The sequence below is a fragment of the Sinocyclocheilus rhinocerous genome, unplaced genomic scaffold, assembly GCF_001515625.1.
Source record: "Sinocyclocheilus rhinocerous isolate Xijiao unplaced genomic scaffold, SAMN03320098_v1.1 scaffold200, whole genome shotgun sequence".
Classification (NCBI taxonomy): domain Eukaryota; kingdom Metazoa; phylum Chordata; class Actinopteri; order Cypriniformes; family Cyprinidae; genus Sinocyclocheilus; species Sinocyclocheilus rhinocerous.
Window position 1 is genome coordinate 1765048 of NW_015641014.1, and position 19783 is coordinate 1784830.

The 19783-nt window shown below is 34.5% G+C and overlaps 1 protein-coding gene across 2 annotated transcripts in view; it reads right to left on the minus strand.

Annotated features, from left to right (window-relative positions):
* Window positions 1–19783, minus strand: part of LOC107753590 (mitochondrial inner membrane protease subunit 2-like) — an 81010-nt gene that overhangs the window by 34099 nt on the left and 27128 nt on the right. The window lies entirely within an intron of this gene.

Sequence of the window (19783 nt, forward strand, 5' to 3'; positions counted from 1 at the left end):
GCTGGCTTGAATTCACTTGTGTAACGTCTGTGTGTTCTCAGTATGTCTGTGCTCTGAACACTTGTCAAATCTGAAACTTTCATTGGGAACTTCAGCTTCACAGACTTGAGTTTCTAGTTTCTTGCCTAGTTTAAGCCTAGTGTAGTTTTAATAGAGATTTTCCTTTTGAAGTTGATCTTTGTCTGGGCTCAGGCTTACAGCTCCGGGAACATTCTAGCCCCAGGTGACGTTAGATGCCGTAGAGAATAAAGAGGCTGACTTTATCCTGCAAATCTCTCCTGACACAGTCCTGGCCTTGTGTTTTGTGATTGGTGGGGACTTGTCGGCAAAATGAACCGAAGAAAGATAGGAGAACACCTCAGGATATCTTAACTGTGCACTCTGCAGGCCAGTATATAAATTCATAAATACATGTTACAAATGCATGTTGCAAAAGTCGAAAAAAATAAATAAAAATAAAATTGAATTATTAAATTAAATAATGCTTCTGTTTTACTTTTTTTTTTCTTTCTTTACACATTATTTGCAAAATAAATTACAAATAGAAAATATTATGGTTAGTGACCTTCAATCAATCAAATATCAATCATATATCTTAAATATTATTATTATTGCTTCTGTTTTGCATTTTCAATTTTTTTAATTGAACACTTTTTTTTAATTACATATGATTTGCAAAAACGTAATTGATTAGTTACTATGTAACTGATTACAGTCAATCAAATATTCACATCTTCATCATCATTTTATATTATTATTGTTTATAATAACAATCAAAATAATAATACCTCTGTAATCTAAATATAAAATAAGCATGGGGAAATAAGCATGAACTGAAATTAATTAAATATCCAATACAGATCGATATCAATATTATCTCTTCTAATACTGTGCATCACCAATGAAATAAGTTGCTTGCACTAGTAAAATAAACAGCTTGTAAGCTGACTTTAAGTGTGTTTGCACAACTGGTGCAAACCCAAGTATATCTGACATCCACAGTTCAGTTCTAACTTCATTAGATTTTTCAGTGGAGCATGTTTGATAACCATTGTCTGGCATGTGGGTACGATTTTAGTATTCAACTCTTATGACAGCAAACCAGCCTCTTGTGAAAATGCACACCACTTGACAACATATAAAGCTTTTCTAAAAGCATTTTCCACAGGGCATTGTTAAGTTTTACCAGTAAAACTGAAGAAACACATGAATAAAAGAGTGAAGCTGGCATCTTTTCCCCTGAGTCACCGCATATTTACAGCTAGCGCTAGTCCTCACCATGCTCTTTACCTTGATGAAGCAAACAGACCACAGTACAGAAGCAAAAAATACAATCTGCAAAGAGACCTGAGGTGGGTGGAAGCAAACTCTTAATAAAATCCCAAAACAACCTAAACAGCTTTGGACAACAGCCTCTGTTAAACGACTAATTACTGCTAATGCCGTTAATATTTCTAAATGCTCACCTCATCTTTAAAAATTAGTAAAGCACTGAAAAATTAATCAAAGGATTCAGTGCATTCTGCATGTTATATCACATTCCCTTTAACAAATTCCTTGATGTTTTCCACAGAGAGCATCTTTTAGTTGAGTCATGCTAGTTCTTAGCGTTTTTGACATCAGCGCTTAGTCATGCACATCACACAATGTTGAACTGTGACTACCGGTGTACCACTTCATGACGGCCCTTCAAAGGAAAACTACAATCACCATGTGTGACGTGTGTGTGTGTGTGTGTGTGTGTGTGTGTGTGTGTGCGCTGTGTTTTCAATGCATCTCTCAAGGGATCCTCAGATGTTAGTGCTAAATTATGCTCTTCTGTTACTTGACAGCATTTTAAATTCCAACAAAGCAATGAACTTAAAAGCCAAGTCAGATAAATGGAAATGCCAACTCAGTAGGATCCATCACCAAAAGCAAAAACTACCAATCACGGCAAATTATATTCCATCTAATACAGACTTCATTCACGAAATATGTACAACAACAATAAATAGGCTACCTACTTTGAGTTATAGACTTGTACATAATTTTTTAGCACATTCTGTAACATTAGGTTGAAAACTATTTTAGTTTTTAATGTGCCTCTGCTCTACAAAATCTGCTGTGGGTTGAATACTGCATTCATACTCAAATTCATTCTATAATCTTTTCATTTAGCAGTGCAAATATTGTGCGTTCTACACTTTTGAGCACACTACTTGAAAAGCTGGAGCCTTGCAAACTTGAGATAATTATGTACACATTAGGTCTATAGTCAGCAGTTTGGGACATCAGTATCAGCGGAAGACCATGTGTGGCTTCACAATTTTCAACAGACTATATTAAAACGAGATTAAACTAAAAAAAAAACAAAAAAAAAAAAACAGCACCTTTTGCAGCAGAGAGCTAGATGTCATTTATTTTAATCTAGGTGGGCTTTTTTTAATTCTCAGTATACTGGACTAGAGTATATTTTCTTCACATTAAAAACAAAACAAAACACAAGCTACTGAAAACTGTTATTGCCAAGGGGGGAAAATAACTAATTGAACACACTTTGAAATTATTATACATTATTATATGGGGTAAGTTGTTACAGCAGAACTTACTATTAAATAGCTTATAATTGGGTTTTCAGAAAAGCTGAAATAGTAAAATAGTTATGAAATACAGACAGACAATTCATGAAACCAGTGATTTTGTCAACTATTATTGAAATGAATAATTTCTAGATCTTTATACAAATATACATCTAAATGTATGAAGACTTGACCCAACCTTCTATTTATAAAGTATAGGCTACACTTGTCTTGTAAACACAGTTCAATCGAAATGTAATTTTATTGTATAGTTAACCCTTACTTTAATGTGTGTTTTTTATGTGTTCACTTGTTTTCCAACAGCTTAATTGATTTGCATTGAGACTATGTGAATTAGCATAGCATTAGCAAAGTATTGCTAACAAAAGGCAGGAGTTTACGGTTCCCAGTTTCCGTTAAACTATGTGGGGTGAGTAAATGTTGAAATAAGCATTCATTTATGTGTTTCTGAGGAAGATGAGAACAGCTGGAGGTTTTTGTTTAATGTTAATCAAAATAGTGACATTAGCATGCTACAATGCGCTACTGGTCACTAAAGGTTAGCGGTAAGTGATTCAGTAGTGTTAATTGGAGTATGTCTAATTTTAATGCATTTTACTCAATTCAGTTAGGTTTCTGCCACACAAAATATGAGTAATATTTAAAGTTCCGAAGTTTATGTGACCCAAAGTGCAGCTAATGTTAAACTATGATAGAGAGCTTAATGCTAATTAAGTCCTAATACACATATCTGTTCGTTATAATCATGTTTAATTGCGAATATGCTTTTTCATAAAAACCACAGGGTTTCCAACCCCAGACAAGGACGCGATGTACTATTTACAAACATCTATACCGCCTAATCCGACAGTGCGGCAAGATCTCCCCGTCCTATTAGATATCCTGCTCTCAGTTCATTCCTTCTCATTCCCAGAGCCGTCCATCCTCCGGAGCTGCAGTTAAGATGATGAAAAGCAGAAAGGAAAATGAAGTCACTGTAATGAAAGATAAACAAAGATGTGGCCCAAGCCCGATTGGAAGACAACAGAGAGGAGAAGCTGTAGTTAAACGAACTCTCTTTCCCTGGAGAAACAAAGAGGAACTTCAATGAACCCCTGTGAGGGTCCTTTACTGGTACTGCATCAAGTGCACCGCGTCCCCTCAGCCATTAATTAAACACAACCATTGCTGGAGCAACAATAAAATTGGTCTCAGTTCAGCAGCGAGGGGCACCTTCAACAGCACATCCTGAGAAACAGCAGAGAAAAGTCATATAAAAACATCACCTGGTGCTTCGCTAGAATAAACACTCGACGGATTTTTAATGATTCAAAATTTCAAAAAGTTTTTCATTCTAAGGAACAAAGGAACATTTCTGAACACGTCGGGTCTTCTGGAAAGAGACATTCATTAACAGTAACCTGGAGGAGAGCGTGATTCTATGCGAGTCATACATAAAATAAAAAATGATTTAGAAATATCTCTACACAAAGCTAAAATTTGCATTTATTGTGTATTTTACACTATATGGGCAAAAGCACGTGAACATCACACTCATTAGGGCAGGGTAACAGAACAGATTTTGCAGATTCGATTCTGGTTCACCTGGGTATATTTCAGTTGTAATGTCAATTATGTGTGTGTATGTGTTTATGTATACTGTATATGTGACACTGGAGCACAAAACCAGTCTTAAGTCGCTGGGGTATATTTGTGGCAATAGCCAAAAAAACATTGCTATGGGTCAAAATTATCGATTTTTCTTTTATGCCAAAAATCATTAGGATATTTAGTAAAGATCATGTTCCATGAAGATATTTTGTACATTTCTTAATGTAAATATATCAAAACGTAATTTTTGATCAATGGTGGTTTATTTATTCAGCTTTCAGATCATGTATAAATCTCAATTTCGAAGAACTGACCCTTATGACTGGTTTTGTGGTCCAGGGTCACATATATTAGAAGTACTTTTGGCCATTGTTTATGAGTTTGAGAGAGTATTATAAAACTTGTACATTTTTGCATTCAAGTGTGCATTTTTCTATTGTTAATTTTTAGGTTCCATCTGTTTTTTTGCAGCTTTCTATTTTTAAATAGAAAATAAATACTGCATTAAACGTTCTCAGATCTCATTTTCGTTCCCATTTTCAAGTAATAAATATAGCCATACAGTAGTGCAAAACAAACATGAAAATAGATTTGCATCCATAAAACATGTAAAACAATAAATAATAAGAAGAATGCATATTTTTTTATTTTGTAGTATAGTGATAATTTGTGTAAAAAATCTGAAATTAAACAATGAAAAATAATTAAAAGTTGGTATTAGCCAGAAAAAATATTGAGATATTATTAAAAAAATATTCCTAATATTCAGTATAAGAGCTAAAATGAAAGTATGATATTGCTTCCATTAACAATACAAAACTTACATAGTAAATTACGTTTTGGCAAAATTTGGCCAGTTGGTTCATTTTTTTTTCTCTGCCAAAGAAAACAACCAATCAAATTCAAGGACTGCAGTATTTCATATAACATTCCTAATCAAAATCAATTATTAAATCTTACAAGATAACTGTAAATGAGTCTGGCGGTGCACAGCCGTAACACTGACTGACATGTGAGCAAAGATTGTAATCTCATATCTCTAATGACAATCAAACGTCCTTCCAGTTTGGCATCATCTTCTCAGATAAACATCTCGATCGATCGCAGCTCATGCTCAAGCAAGGGCATCAAAGAGTCATCAGCCCATGCTACAGAAATGATGTGGATAACACAGTTACATGCACAAACACACACACACACGCACGTCCTCATTCCTACGTCATGTTGTGCTCTGATTAATTCATTCTCGACTTGTGAAGGGCCGCTCATTCCTGGGTAACGCCGCAGAGGGCTTACGGATTTATCATCCGGCTTCAGAATACTTGTACTCCTGAAGCATCTGGAGAAATAAGCCACTTGACTCACGTCAACTGCTACGAACTTAATTAGACCGTTCATAAAGCCTGGTGAGCCTTCTGCTTTCGCACACCGCCCGGCTCCATCGGAGAACATGACAACGGACTATTTTTAACTTTTCATGACAACAGCTGTGTAACTGAGGGTCTCATTAAACACTGTGTGCGCTATTAAAACTTAACCGCGTAGGCTTTTAGTGTTTAAAAAAATCATCATGAACTATCTGACAACATAATTAAAGTTTTTGCAGGTGTTATGATCACTATACAGTCACATGTATTCATTTTTCTTTAAAAACATAAGCAGGAAGATTACTGTACGTTTGCACACAACTTCTGTGAAAGTACGTGGCACATTGCAGTCAGAAAGTCCACAAATTTTACTCTGACTGTTCCATTATCAAATTTGAATGACCCAAATCTTTTCACTCTCTGCAAAGTGCCTGTTTTCAAAGATTCAGTGAACTCAAAACACCTGTTCAGACCAAGTTAGGCATGAAAACATGCAAGATTTTAAAAGAGAACAATGCATCTCTGTGAACATCTTGAAATACAGCACCGGGACCATCCGTAGTTTTTGTATTCAGAAGATTTTTTGTTTTTTTACTGTTCAGCTGCTAAACAATTCCAGCAGGTGTTAAAACAGTGTCAGAGAATGACAAAATTGCATTATGACAAATATTTGATTTAACTTAACCAAAAATCTAAAAGAAAAAAAGCAACAATACCATTCTTACAGTATTGGTGAAGCACAAAAAAACTGTATTTAGACTATTTTATTACAGATCTGCTTCTCAAACTATTACTGTATGTATTATATCTAATAACCATGCAATGAAGACTATACCGATAATTTACAGGTTTTTAATTTAAATCTGATTACTTTTGTATTTTTTTTTTATTTCAGCATGATTGTGCTTGATACTGCAATAGTTTCCATACATTATATTAATTTTTTATTTTATTTAAGTGTGTTTTCTATACATACATACATACATACATACATACATATATATATATATATATATATATATAAACAGACATACAGTACATGCACACACAATAATACTAAATAATGAACATGAACATTTATATAAATGTAATATTAATATAAATTCATATAAATTGCATGATACAACTTCAAAACGTCCCTGAGACTGTATTTACAGTATTTGATCAAAAATACAGTAAACACTACTACTGTTAAAATTACCAAAATTTAAAACAAATGTACTATTTTAATATACTTTAAATGCAATTCATTTTATATTTTTTGCTGTAATGCAAAGCTGAATTTCTGTAATGCAAAGCATCATTACTCCAGTCTTCAGTGTCACATGATCCTTCGGAAATCATTCTAATATGCTGATTTGATGCTCAAAAAACATTTCTGATTATTATTATTCATTCAAAGTTATTATCAGTTGGATGTGCTGCTTCAGACCCGTGTGATAAGCTTCATAAATGAGTTATTCAGTCAACTCAATCAACCAGTTCATTGCCAACTCAAAAGAATGATTCGTTCTCAATTTCAGCTCACTGTTTCCATGAGCTTCAACACATGCTTTCTACAGTAAAATGTACTTCACACACAAGTTACTCCATGAACTTTATCATACAGTAGCTATTTCAGTCTATTACAATATTTAGGACAAATAAGAACTCATCCAAACATCCTAAACTAAGACTGACATCATCTGAAGACAAACCATGTGGACTTTCTTTAAGGTGAAAAAAGTTTATTTGGAATCGTTTATTGCTTTGTGAAAAATCGGAGGGAATAAATGACTATTGTGCCTGATTAGAGTTTTGGAGAGGTTCTTAAGCCCTTATTGTGGCCTTTAAAAAGCTGACGTTTCAGCCTGTCTCTGGGAAATAGAGGCCGCCTTAGTGTTTCGCCTGATTTCTCAGTGGGTTTAATTACAGCCTTAGGTCTGTTAGACCCAGTGTAATCTGTCCTGGCTCAGGGTAAATACTTATCTAAAACTGCATCTACACACACGCACACACGCATCTTCAGCCTGAAGTGGTGAGCAAATTGAAATAAATTGGAGATTTTTCATTTCGCTTGGCACTGAAAATCATCCTGTAGCCATTGACGACTCTTTGTCAGTGAAAATCAATACGTTAATAACGGCGGTCATCCATTCGCACGGATTGCTTAGTGAATGAGAGTTAGAAGAATGCAAATGCATACGAGGTTCATTCAGTGTTGCTTGAATAGCTTGATCATGTAGTCGTGTGCATACAGGTGAAAGTGCTCTTTCTATATTCTGTGTGCACCAGCACACATGCATACATTTGCACATACATAAACGCTTTTTTTTCTGACTGACCTTGTGGTTTTGTGTTTTTTCACAAGATTTTCATGGACATTTCAAGGTTTGGATAGTTAACAAGGGTGGGGGAAAATATTGACTCTTATACACTAAAACTGATGTTTCAGTCTATGCTGTTTTCAGTTGATTTGGAAAGAAGCTTCACTAAACATTGTTTGTTGCACATGACCAATTCAATTATTTTAAAATGTATGTATTGTGTTGTTTTTGATGAACAAAGCCTCATCTTTAAAATGACTTATTTACAGATATGTTTTTTATTTGCTTCAGAAAAACTGACCTAAACTAGCAATATTTCCAAATAAATGTATATCGAATCAAGAGCTTATGAATAGGAAACAAATAAAATTGAAATCAAAATTGAATTGAGAGCTTGGGAACTGAAAATGTATCTAATCTAATTTAAATTGGAATCAGAACTGAATCAGAATCGGAATTTAATTTAATCAAATTGGAAACAGACTTGAATCAAGAGCTTGTGAAGTGAAATGAAATCTAACTGAATCAGATAAATAAAAAAAGAATATATATATATATATATATATATATATAAAGAGTTTACAGCATTAGTTGAGATATAAAAAAAACTGACATGTACCTGAAATAATTCCAAATGAATATACGTTTAAAACAACTTGGAATGAAACTGAGAAAGCTTATGAATTGGAATCCAATTAAATGAAATAAGAATTTAATTGAGAGCTTGTGAATCAGAATCAAATTGAAATCGGAACTGAATCAAGAGCTTGTCAATCAATAAAACTGAAATCAAAATCAAAAGTTTGTGAATTTAAATATAATATAAATTGAAATCAGAATCAGAGCTGAATAAAGAGCTTGGGAATTGTAATCAATTCAATTCAAGTTTATTTGTATAGCGCTTTTCACGATGTAAATCGTTGCAAAGCAGCTTTACAGAAAATTTAAGTTTCTACATTATATTTAGTAATAGCTTATCAGTGCTAACTATCTCAAGTTGATGTCCATATGGCAGAAATGTACGGTAAAAATCAAGCAGTTAATTAATGTCATGTAATCATCAAATCAAAACAAACTGAAATTAGAATCAAAACTGAATCAAGAGCTTGTAAATGAGAATCAAAATGAATCAAATTGGAATCAGAATCAGTATTAAACTGAGAGCTTGAGAATCGGTAGCAAATCAAATTGAAATCATAATCAAAATTTAATTGAGAACTTGTGAATCAGAATCAAATCTAAATGAAATCAGAATTGAATCAAAATGCTTGTGATTCAGAATCAAAACAAATCAAATTTAAATAATCAGAATTTAATTGAGAGCTTGTGAATCACAATCAAACCAAATCGAATTGAAATGGAAATCAGAACTGTGTTGAGTCAAATCAGTGAATCAGAACTGAATTGAGAGCTTGTCAATCAGAATAAAACTGTAATCAGAATCAAAATTAAACACTTGTGAATTGAAATATAATCATATTTAAATCAGAATCAGAACTGATTTAAGAGCTTGTGCATCGTAATCGAATCAAAACAAATTGAAATCAGTATCAAAACTGAATCGAGAATTTGTAAATGAGAATGAAAATGAATAAAATTGGAATCAGAATCAGAATAGAATTGAGAGTTTGATAATCAGAATCAAATCAAATTTAAATAGAAATAAAAATAAAAATCAAGAGCTTGTGAACTTGAATTAAATCAAATCGTGAAATCTGGTCTATCAATACACAGGTTTCATAAAACATCTAATTTGAAACCTATGCAACATCTGACTGTAATTGGGGTAAATAATTTACGTTGAGAACGTCCAGAAACCTGACAGCAAGAAGTCAAATGATACCTCTGAGGAACAGGCCGGTGTTCACCCACGTCAGAAAAAGACGAACAGACACGTCGACCAATCAGCGTGATGAAGTGAAACGAGAGGCGCCACGAGACCAACAAAGTCGTCACCTCCATAAAAGACGAGTCATTTACAAGAACGAACATCAGTCACTGTCATGTGTGGGCAAGCCGGGCTGCATTGTAATGTTAGAGTGATGTCTGACTTCTGCTGGAAAGCCACATTGGCAGTGACAGTGTGAGTTAGTCCATCAGAACGCCTGAGGATGTTGAGCTGACAGTCGAGGTGCCTCTGCGGTTTCACCCGCTATCGCTTAGATCGGTGTTAACAAAACTCCTTTGTTACAGCCACACAGCGTTTGATGTCATTTCAAAAATACAGAATCTATATTGAAGCAATATAGTTCTGACAATATTACACTTTAGACAGACTAGTAAGTTAATATACATATATTTTTCCATTCATGCGACTGTATAACTGGAACTGAAACCTTATGAGAGACCTCCATCCTAAATATAATAAGCGTGATATTATTAAGAAAATATGTTGTTTGCAAAATTAAATGATCTGTTTGTTACTGTACCAAACCCAAAATAAATGACTGAATTTATAAAATATTTACATATGTTAGATTTAAGTTATCTTTAATCTAATATTATAAAATAATTTATAAAACATTTATATATTAAATAAATGCTGTTTTAAATAAATCCTGTATCACAGTTTCCACAAAAATATTAAGAACCACATATAAAACTGTGCACTACAGAGCATTGCAAATGAAGTACCTGAATAAAAATGTATGACTGAACAGTATAAAATTATTGACTTATTGATTATAAGTTTAAAACAATATAGTTTATTGCAAAATATTGAGTTAAACAAATACAGAAGCAGTTTGAGCGTGTAGGTAGACCATACAACACTTAACAACCATCGAGCTCATTGAAACATTTATATCTATGAAGAAAATGAAAGTGATTTTTTACTAATGTTGCACTCTATCATGGAGAGCAAACTATATTTGATTTCACACTCACTTTAACTTCAACAAACACTGGCAGTTCAAAATGCAAAGGACAGAATTGCTAAAACATACATTACAGTAGCTGAATTATCCAAGCTAGCCTGAAGAATATGAATATATGTGGGACGCACAAGTCTCCTTGGCAACTGCACACCTGTGGAGAGTCTAAAGAGAGAGAAAGACGGGGACTGAATCACTGCCAAGACAGTGAACAGTGATCTGGAAAGGGGGGATTGATAAAAAAAATTTAAGATAAGTTCAATAAATTATTGAAACTAAAATTATTGAAAATAATTTTTTTTATGAAACATTAAACCAGAAAACAGTTACTTGTTATATTTCAATTACTGTATTTTTGTTCAAATACCTGCAGCTTTGGTAAAATGTTTCAAAAACATTTAAAAAAAACTTATTGAACCCAAAATTTTGAACAGTAGAGTATATATTTTACATACATTACAGTAGCTGAATTATCCAAGCTAGCCTGAAGAATATGAATATATGTGGGACGCACAAGTCTCCTTGGCAACTGCACACCTGTGGAGAGTCTAAAGAGAGAGAAAGACGGGGACTGAATCACTGCCAAGACAGTGAACAGTGATCTGGAAAGGGGGGATGCTATGCAGACAGAAACACAAAGACTGTCCTTTAGTTTTTTGCATTTAGATGTAGATGTATTCAGAGGATGGACAATTTAAAGTCTAGGCTGCATTTGACGAGGAGGCCGCATAAAAGAATGACTTTCACATATCGTCATTATCACAGTCATTATCCTCAAAGAGCGTATCAAGGTTTTACTGTTGATCCTGTTGTGTACAAAACACTCTAATTCAAAAAACAATTCTTCGACTGAGAAGCCATCTTATTTTAATGTACTAGTAGTTTTATAAGCTGAGAGTGAATTGAGAACACTCTCAATTACAATCACAACATGTGCAGCGATCAGGGGTAAAATGACTTTCTAGACTTCAAAACGGCTGACATTCTGAAAACAGCAAAGAAACTGAGACAGGGGCGCTGTAACGAGGGAAAGGTTAGGACGATTCCAAGGGCCCGGTGAGGGAGAAGGGGCCCGGAATGCGATTTTTACAGAGGTGAAACACCCCACCCCACACCACCCACCAACCCATTAATTATAATGGGTGGTTAATGTACAAAACCCAACAAGCTGGATCAAAATAGCATGTGTTCTGTCCAATATTTACCCAGCGCTGGGTTGCCAAATAACCCAGAAATGGTTGTTTTTAACTCATGCAGCATTTTTTCAAGTGTGTTCAGTGTTTTCTCATCTCCATTTACAATCATGGATGACTTCACAGAGCCTTTCGCAGTGCATTCAGGGATTGCATTCCTTGCAAAGAATACATGCATTGCCACTTTGGAACTCACTAGCCATCTCAGAATGTAGGATAATGTTGCTGCCTACCTTTTGAATCTTTGTCTGGGACTCGTCCAGTTTCCATTAAAATGCTTTCTAGGTAAGCAGCAAACTACATTTTGGAATTTTTTAAAGGAGCGTTTACTGTTGTTCAGCAAATTTTAGCGGGCAAAATCAAGTCATTTCAATAAGAATCAACGCAATCTGGAATTGCATGTAAGGGTTTTGATTTTGCAACTGGTTCAAGCTGGTCAAACAAATTTGCTACACTGAGCAACCGAAAGCTGCTTGGTTTGATAAAGACTTCTGTTTGAGCTGTTCATACATCGCTTCACTACTGAATATAGACAACAGACCTTTTTTGACAACAAAATATTGAAAAAAATGGCACTAATGTATCCAGACTAAGAGAGCAAAGGGTTTTGGGTAGGCTATAAATGTCTGTATCTGTGTGCTTAAAAACATTAAGATATACAGTATGTCTTTTGTTCTAGAGGGTGAATAAAAATGGTCATATTATCGAATATGATACACACAGGTCCACTTTAGCTTTTATTAACAGTAATCGTTTGACCATTACCACTTGAACTAAATTAACAGTCGGTTTGGAAGGTCTTGCATTAGTTGCATTAGTTTATTGCATATGAAACCACACACCTGTAAAGCATATTGAACTGAAGTGCATGCCAAGAAGTCTCTTGAGAACTGCATTGCGTAATCATTGTGAATTTTTATAAGTGCAGTCAGGCTTGCACAATCTTTCATCAGACAGTTCTCTGCTAAAATGCTGAATTATAGTACAATGATTTATCTAAGTGTGTAATTCTCACTTAGCCAACCATTTTACTTCCAAAACTAAGCTTTGAATAGAGAAACGACAAAGCCTGGAGGGACAAAAAGCATTAGAGAAAAGAAATGCATTGACAAGAGCACATTTCGCTTTGCACTGTATTAATGTGTCAAGTAATAAGAGTGACAGTAAACAAACGTGGCCATTCACACAATGCTCTTTTCATTTAGATAATTAATCGCTAATTACAAAACAAAAGGTTTTCGCTATTCATTAGATAACAGCAGCAGGACTGTATGAAAGGTGACATACGGGGTTAAAATGCCCTGATAAGAAATTACACTCTGCGATGCTAATTTTGAAAGCCCTGTGTGACGCCAAGAGTCTAGCTGGGATGTTGCCATGACAGCTAAAAGGCAAATGGAAGAACTAATTAATGAGCTCAACGGCCGAAAACCATGATAAATTACAAAGATGAATTACATCTCTTGAGGAAAAGACATATAGCAGCACTCACAGCACAGGAGAGTACAGGGAAAAATCTCAGAAACTTATGATTGCATTTAATGAAAGTGTGGAAAAATCAGTAAGTAAAAGATTTTTTGATTGCTTTATGCATAAACTGGGGAGAAAGGATTCAACTTTTTCTCTACTGCTTTTTATGTGTTTTTTCCCTTTACAGAGAAGAAAAAGTATATATAAAAATAAAAAATCCCCCATTTTCTTTTCAAAAGCCAGTAAGGTCAAACAAACAGAAACTACAAACAACAGATTGAGGTGAATTTTCCACAAGACCCTTTTTATCCGCAAGTATAGAGTGACAGGCAAACAAACCAGGACTTTAAATCCCCCATAAAACGTTTCAATTAAAAGTCACTCTGTGCTAAATTAGGTGAGACACTTTCTGTGACATTTGCTGTAGGTGACAATAAATGCGTCAATCACATTGTTTTTCTCCTTTTGTAATATTTAGGCTACAGCTGACGGTAAACAGGCCACATTTATCATTGTTTCGTCTCTATTTATTTCATCTATTTGGAAGATATAACAAAGGATTTGCTTAAAAAAACTAAAGTCATTAACTACTGCTTTCAATATTTGTTTTTAAAGGGTGTTCACCCAAAAATGAAAATTCTGTCATTAAGTACTCAACCTCATTTCGTTCCAAGTGGTTCAACCGTAATGTTATGAAGAGCGCAAAGAAAACAAAAATAACGACTTTATTTAACTATTTCTTCTCTTCCGTGTCAGTCTTCGATGTGTGTTCAAGAGAGTACCACGATGCAATTTGTCCGTAAAACACAAAAGGAGATGATTTGAGGAATGTTCATGCTGCTCTCTTTTATACAACGAAAGTGGATGGGGACTAGGTCTGTCAGGCTTCAAAATGGACAAAAAAGCACCATAACATTTCTTTAAATTTAAATTCTATTTGACATGCAATATGTAAAATTATCACAATTTTAAAGGTAAGAATAAAAACCTGTTAATTGGGTAACAGTAAGTTCCCCAGCTCTATACGATGAAAAACTGTAATAGGACATTCCATGTGATTTTACAGTAAAATACAGAAAAAGAGTTATCTTATAATTTACAGTAAAAAAATTTAATAAATTGACATTCACATTGACAGCTCACATTTTATGGTTTTTCTTATTAGTTATGCATATGGTTATCAGTTATGTTGTATTATGTTATATTATGTAATATTAGGTTAATATTAGACCGAAGTCACTATTTATTTACTTTCATTATGTTTCAGAGAATCTTGGACATTATTTCTCCTTTTGTCTTCCACAAAAGAAAGAATGTCACAGAGGTTTGTAATTGATGACATTAATTTTATGTTATATACTAAGTTATATACTATGATATACACACACTAAGTAGTGTCCCCAAGTGTCCTCACTTCAGCATGATGAGGACAGAACAGATGGAGTGGATGGGAAGCAGCACAGAATGACCCAATCTACAGGAAGCTAGTCAAATAACAGCCTGCAGAGAGAGCGCGCATGAAAGCAGATATGTGCTACACAGGGCCACCTAGGCTCTCTAAGATCATTCCTCTCAGGCGATAGATTTTACCGATCCTGGTTAAATTGGGTCTTTCAGCCACACGCTGGAGAGCAGTTCGATCTCTTGCAGTCTGATCTTAATTCAGCAACCAAAGAAAACTACGGCGGAAAGAGAAAGCAAGCAAGCGAGACCTCTGATATGGGCAGCACCTTCAGGGAAAGTGGAAGTTTAAATAATTGGTTGTTGCTTGCTATCACAACTGCCAGTTTTGGTCTGGTTATTGTTAGGGCCCAGTAGATTGAAAGTGAACTAGAGCTGGGCGATTTGGCGGATATGTGATATTTCGCTGTTAATATAATGCACTTTATGTCACCCATGAATACAACAAGTACTTCAGTGGTTTCTCGGAGTTAAAATGTTGGTTGAATTGGAAGGTTATCACTCTACTGATTATCACTCTAATTTTCATGCAATTTTCCATGTGAAATCATTCTAATATGCCGATTTGATGCTCAAGAAACATTTCTTATTATCATCAATGTTGAAAACACAACAAATTTTTGTAGCGTATCTTAGTATTTTGTTTGTTGTTTATAACAATGTAAAGTCTTTTCTGTCACTTTCATCAATTTAATGCATCCTTAAAAAAAGCCTTTCAAAACTTTCAATCGGTAGTACATAGGCTATATATAGGCTATACATACTTTTTTACCACAAACTCTCTAGGCTAAGAAGTTTAGCAGGTTCTTTTCTTTTTTTATTTCCAGTAAAACCCACTTCTCGCAAAGCTCAAAAGACAATATGGCTCTGAGAACTGGGGTTAATAAAAGCTGTGTGGATGAGATATGAAGATATTTAACTTCTTTGAAGATATTTACCTTCCATCTGCTCTTGCTTCAACTGTGAGGGGATTCAACTGTAACGAATCAGCTCATGGGAAATATGAATAATTAATCATCTACACAACCCAAGAATATTTGATTTAATTCGGGCCATTAATAGCATTACATCACATTGCATATCCTGCAGTGAGGCACATGGAATCCATTACATGTGGAAATGACTTATCTTTGAGTGCTTCAACTCTACACTAATAAACTGTCTGTGTGTTTGTGCATTCTTTATATCCTTAATTAAAGATACATTTATGAAAGACCATTAAAACTGCTTTAAAAAAATAAATAAAAAATTAAGTACACCGATCAATCATGCACAACAAGACCAGAGACATTAGCTGTAGTAGACAGAATTTAGCTTTAGCCTTCAGACACACCATGTCTGAAAGAAACTCGATCTTGGACTCAAAGAGATGGAGAATCACTGTGAGTGCCTTGGCTTAGGACAAATCTGGAGTAATACATATTAAATGTTAAGAGGTATGGGAGGTGTAAATCATGCAACATCAAACCAACAGTAACAGTGTTGAAATATGCTTATGTATGTATGTATGTATGTATGCGTATATATAAATATATATATATATATATATATACAGTGCCGTGAAAAGGTTTTTGCCCCCTTCCTGTTTTTCAAATTTTTTGTATATTTGTCACACTTAAAAGATAATGCAAGTAAATACAAAATGCAGTTTTTAAATGATGATTTCATTTATTAAGGGAAAAAAACTGTCCAAACCTACCTGGCCCTGTGTGAAAAATTAATTGCCCCCTCCTGTTAAATCATGAAAGAGCTGTGATTAACCACATTATTTTAGAAAGCTCAATCGATTAAATATATAATCGTGATGAATCCCACCTAACATTAAATTTTTAAATCTTAAGTCTTAAGTCATAAGTTTAAATCTTAACATGTGAACATAAAACAATCTCCACATATACCCACTATAATGAATGTCATATTTACCTACCGGTGCCCTTCTGCAAGTAGGAAATACACAAAATTTAATAAAATTATCAAACACTAAATTCTAAATGAAATATAGATGAATTCTCTATATTTAATGTAGAATTTAGTGCTTGATAACTTTTTTTGTCAATTTCTATATATTTGCAGAAACTGCGAAACAGTGTGTGTATATATATATATATATATATATATATTATAGGGGTGTGCGATATGATGATTTTTGATCATGGACGATAAAAATGTCTCCACGATCTGCTTTTGAAGAAATATCGTAGTTTGCTGGTCCATATTGAATTTGATATTAGGAAATAAATACTAAGTCACTGTGGACCAGCAGCTGTTTGGTTTTCCACGTTCTTCAAAATAGCATTTATGTTCAGCAGAAGAAAGCAACTCATTCCGGTTTAAAACAAATTTTGAGTAAATGATGGTATACAAATAAAACACTATGACAGATTTGACAGAAAGATGACAGAATTTTTATTTTTGGGTGAACTATTCCTTTAATGTTAATAAAACAACAAAACACAAAGAGAAAAATCACTTACAACTCTTAACTGAAAAACTTCAATACAGTTGCTTTGATAGGAATCAATCTATAGTGTTTTATTTTTATATTTGTTCATTCAATTTCTTGAATGCTCCTGCTAAATACACCTATTGCACCTTAAAATAAAGCACTGTTTGTTTTATTTGTATAATATGTGTATTTATAATGTGTATCATTGTTCTTATTTTTTAATAACAAAGATAAAATAATAACAAAGATTTATATCTTTGCCCACTTTGGCCTAAATATCTGCCATTCTTTTTTATATTTTGTTACCTTTAAAGGCTTTGTCTTTATAATATGGGAATTAGCTGTAATGCTCAGACAACTTGCAAAATAGTAAAAACCAACATGACAAAGAATCGTGATAAAATCATGAATCGTGATATTTCTTTAAAAAAATCTTGATATGATATTTTTGCCATATCACCCTAATTTATTAAATTAATTGCGTCTTAACTCAAGGGAAAAGTCTTCTGATATAGACACTCCTACACAGTCGCAGTGATGAATGATGTAAGTTCAGGGAGTGAAGAAGAGCATCAGCGCTCATTTAAGGTGGTGGGAAGGTTGGGAGAACATAACTTTTGAATTCAAGGCTTAGCACATTAAGATTGAGTAAATGATGATTTAATTACATAGACATTTTCCAAAGCTGCTTCAGCTAGATGTTTCCTTCATCCAGCAGCTTTGAGACCAGCTTCCCTTTATCTAAACTTTCACACACCCGAAAAATAAGTGCCAAATGCGAGTACTGAGTTTCTTGCCAGTGCCCAGCTGGTCTTAGATGTTGACAGAAGCTCTGATGCCATTTAAACGGCTCTTTGCTCTGAGGGAACATCATGCTCCATTACATCCAGATCCATTATTTTACTCCAAGACTCTAGTTCCCCCCTCCCCCCTCACCATTTTTCTCTCGTTTGTGGAACTGGATGTACTGTAGTAGACATCAATGCGAGGAAGACTGATGGAAAACGTCTGATACGATCAGGAGTACAGAGAGGAACTGCTGGCCACGCTGTACAGGAGATATCAAGGCGAGGAAGAGAATTAGAGACGGAGAGCATCAGAGAGACAGAGGGTGACCAGAATGAATTGAACAGCAGATAACAGTGACAGGATGGGAATGAGATATTGGAACGTTGATATTTAGAAAATTGAAAAAGAGTCAAAAAATGTCAAGTAAACAGGAATCAAAATGGGTCATATTACTTCAATATATGCTCCTGATCTTATTGCCTATGATTCATTGGTTCAAGTTATTTTAATGAAAAGCACAATTCAATCAATTCTGTAGGAATAAGATGTCCCCGTCTGTGGAATTTAAATAAGTATAACAGGATAGAATGCTGTTATTTTATTTTTTTTTACTTTAACGTCTAGGACCCTATTTTAACGATCTAAGCGCATGGTCTAAAGAGCACGGCGCAATTGCGTTTAGGGCGTGTCCGAATCCACTTTTGCTAGTTTAAGGACGGGAGAAACGGTCGGCGCGCCCAGCGCATTGTCTAAAAGGGTTGTCCCTATTCTCTTAATGAGTAATGGGTGTGTTTTGGGCGTAATGTGCCATAGACCAATCAGAGTCTCATCGCCCATCCCCTTTAAAAGCCAGTTGCGCTCGCGCCATGGCGGATTCGCTATTTACATGGCAGAATATACAAGCGGAAAAACTGCACGCTTCTCTAGTGAGGGAACGGATCTGCTTGTGCGCGTAGCCTAATTCTGATACATGCAACGTAGGGCTGTCGCGATTCGTCGATTCTATTCGACTATTCGATTTTTAACTTTCAAACAATAAATATTATTATTTGAATATAATAATATTCAAATATAATACAATAAATTTTATTATTATTATTATTATTTCTGCAGTTTAGCGCCATCTGCTGTCAGAGAGTGAAAGTGCGCTTTCATCCAGAGCGTCTCTCACATGTTCCGCCATATGCTTCACGTCTGCGCTTGTTTACGTCAGAGTGCGCATGCGTCTTTCACGCAGCATACAGCGGTGTTGTGCATTTTGACCAGTTGATGGGAAAAGTATTCTTAAAATGCATTCAAAATTCGGAATAATTTGTAATATATAACTATTCACGGTATTTAGAAGTGCCCACGATAACAATATCGTGCATATTCATTACCTTGATATATCGCATCACCGAATACCGGCACAAGTCTAGTGTGGAGCGGCTCAAACTCCATCTGTGCATGTTGTTGTGAGTTTGGGTTTATCATAAAGTTCATCTGGGAACGCAACGTGCACCATTTCATTAGATTTGTAAGGTAAATCATTTATAAATCCACGCAAACACAGGAGAATACATCATTATCTCGCGTTTCAAAATAAAAGCTCAAACCCTCACTCTGCGTTTACACGTTTTGATGTCCACATAATTCATTAAATTACAGTGGCTATAGCATTTTTGTCGTAAAGAAATGGCCAAATATTAAAGATTAAGTGGACATTT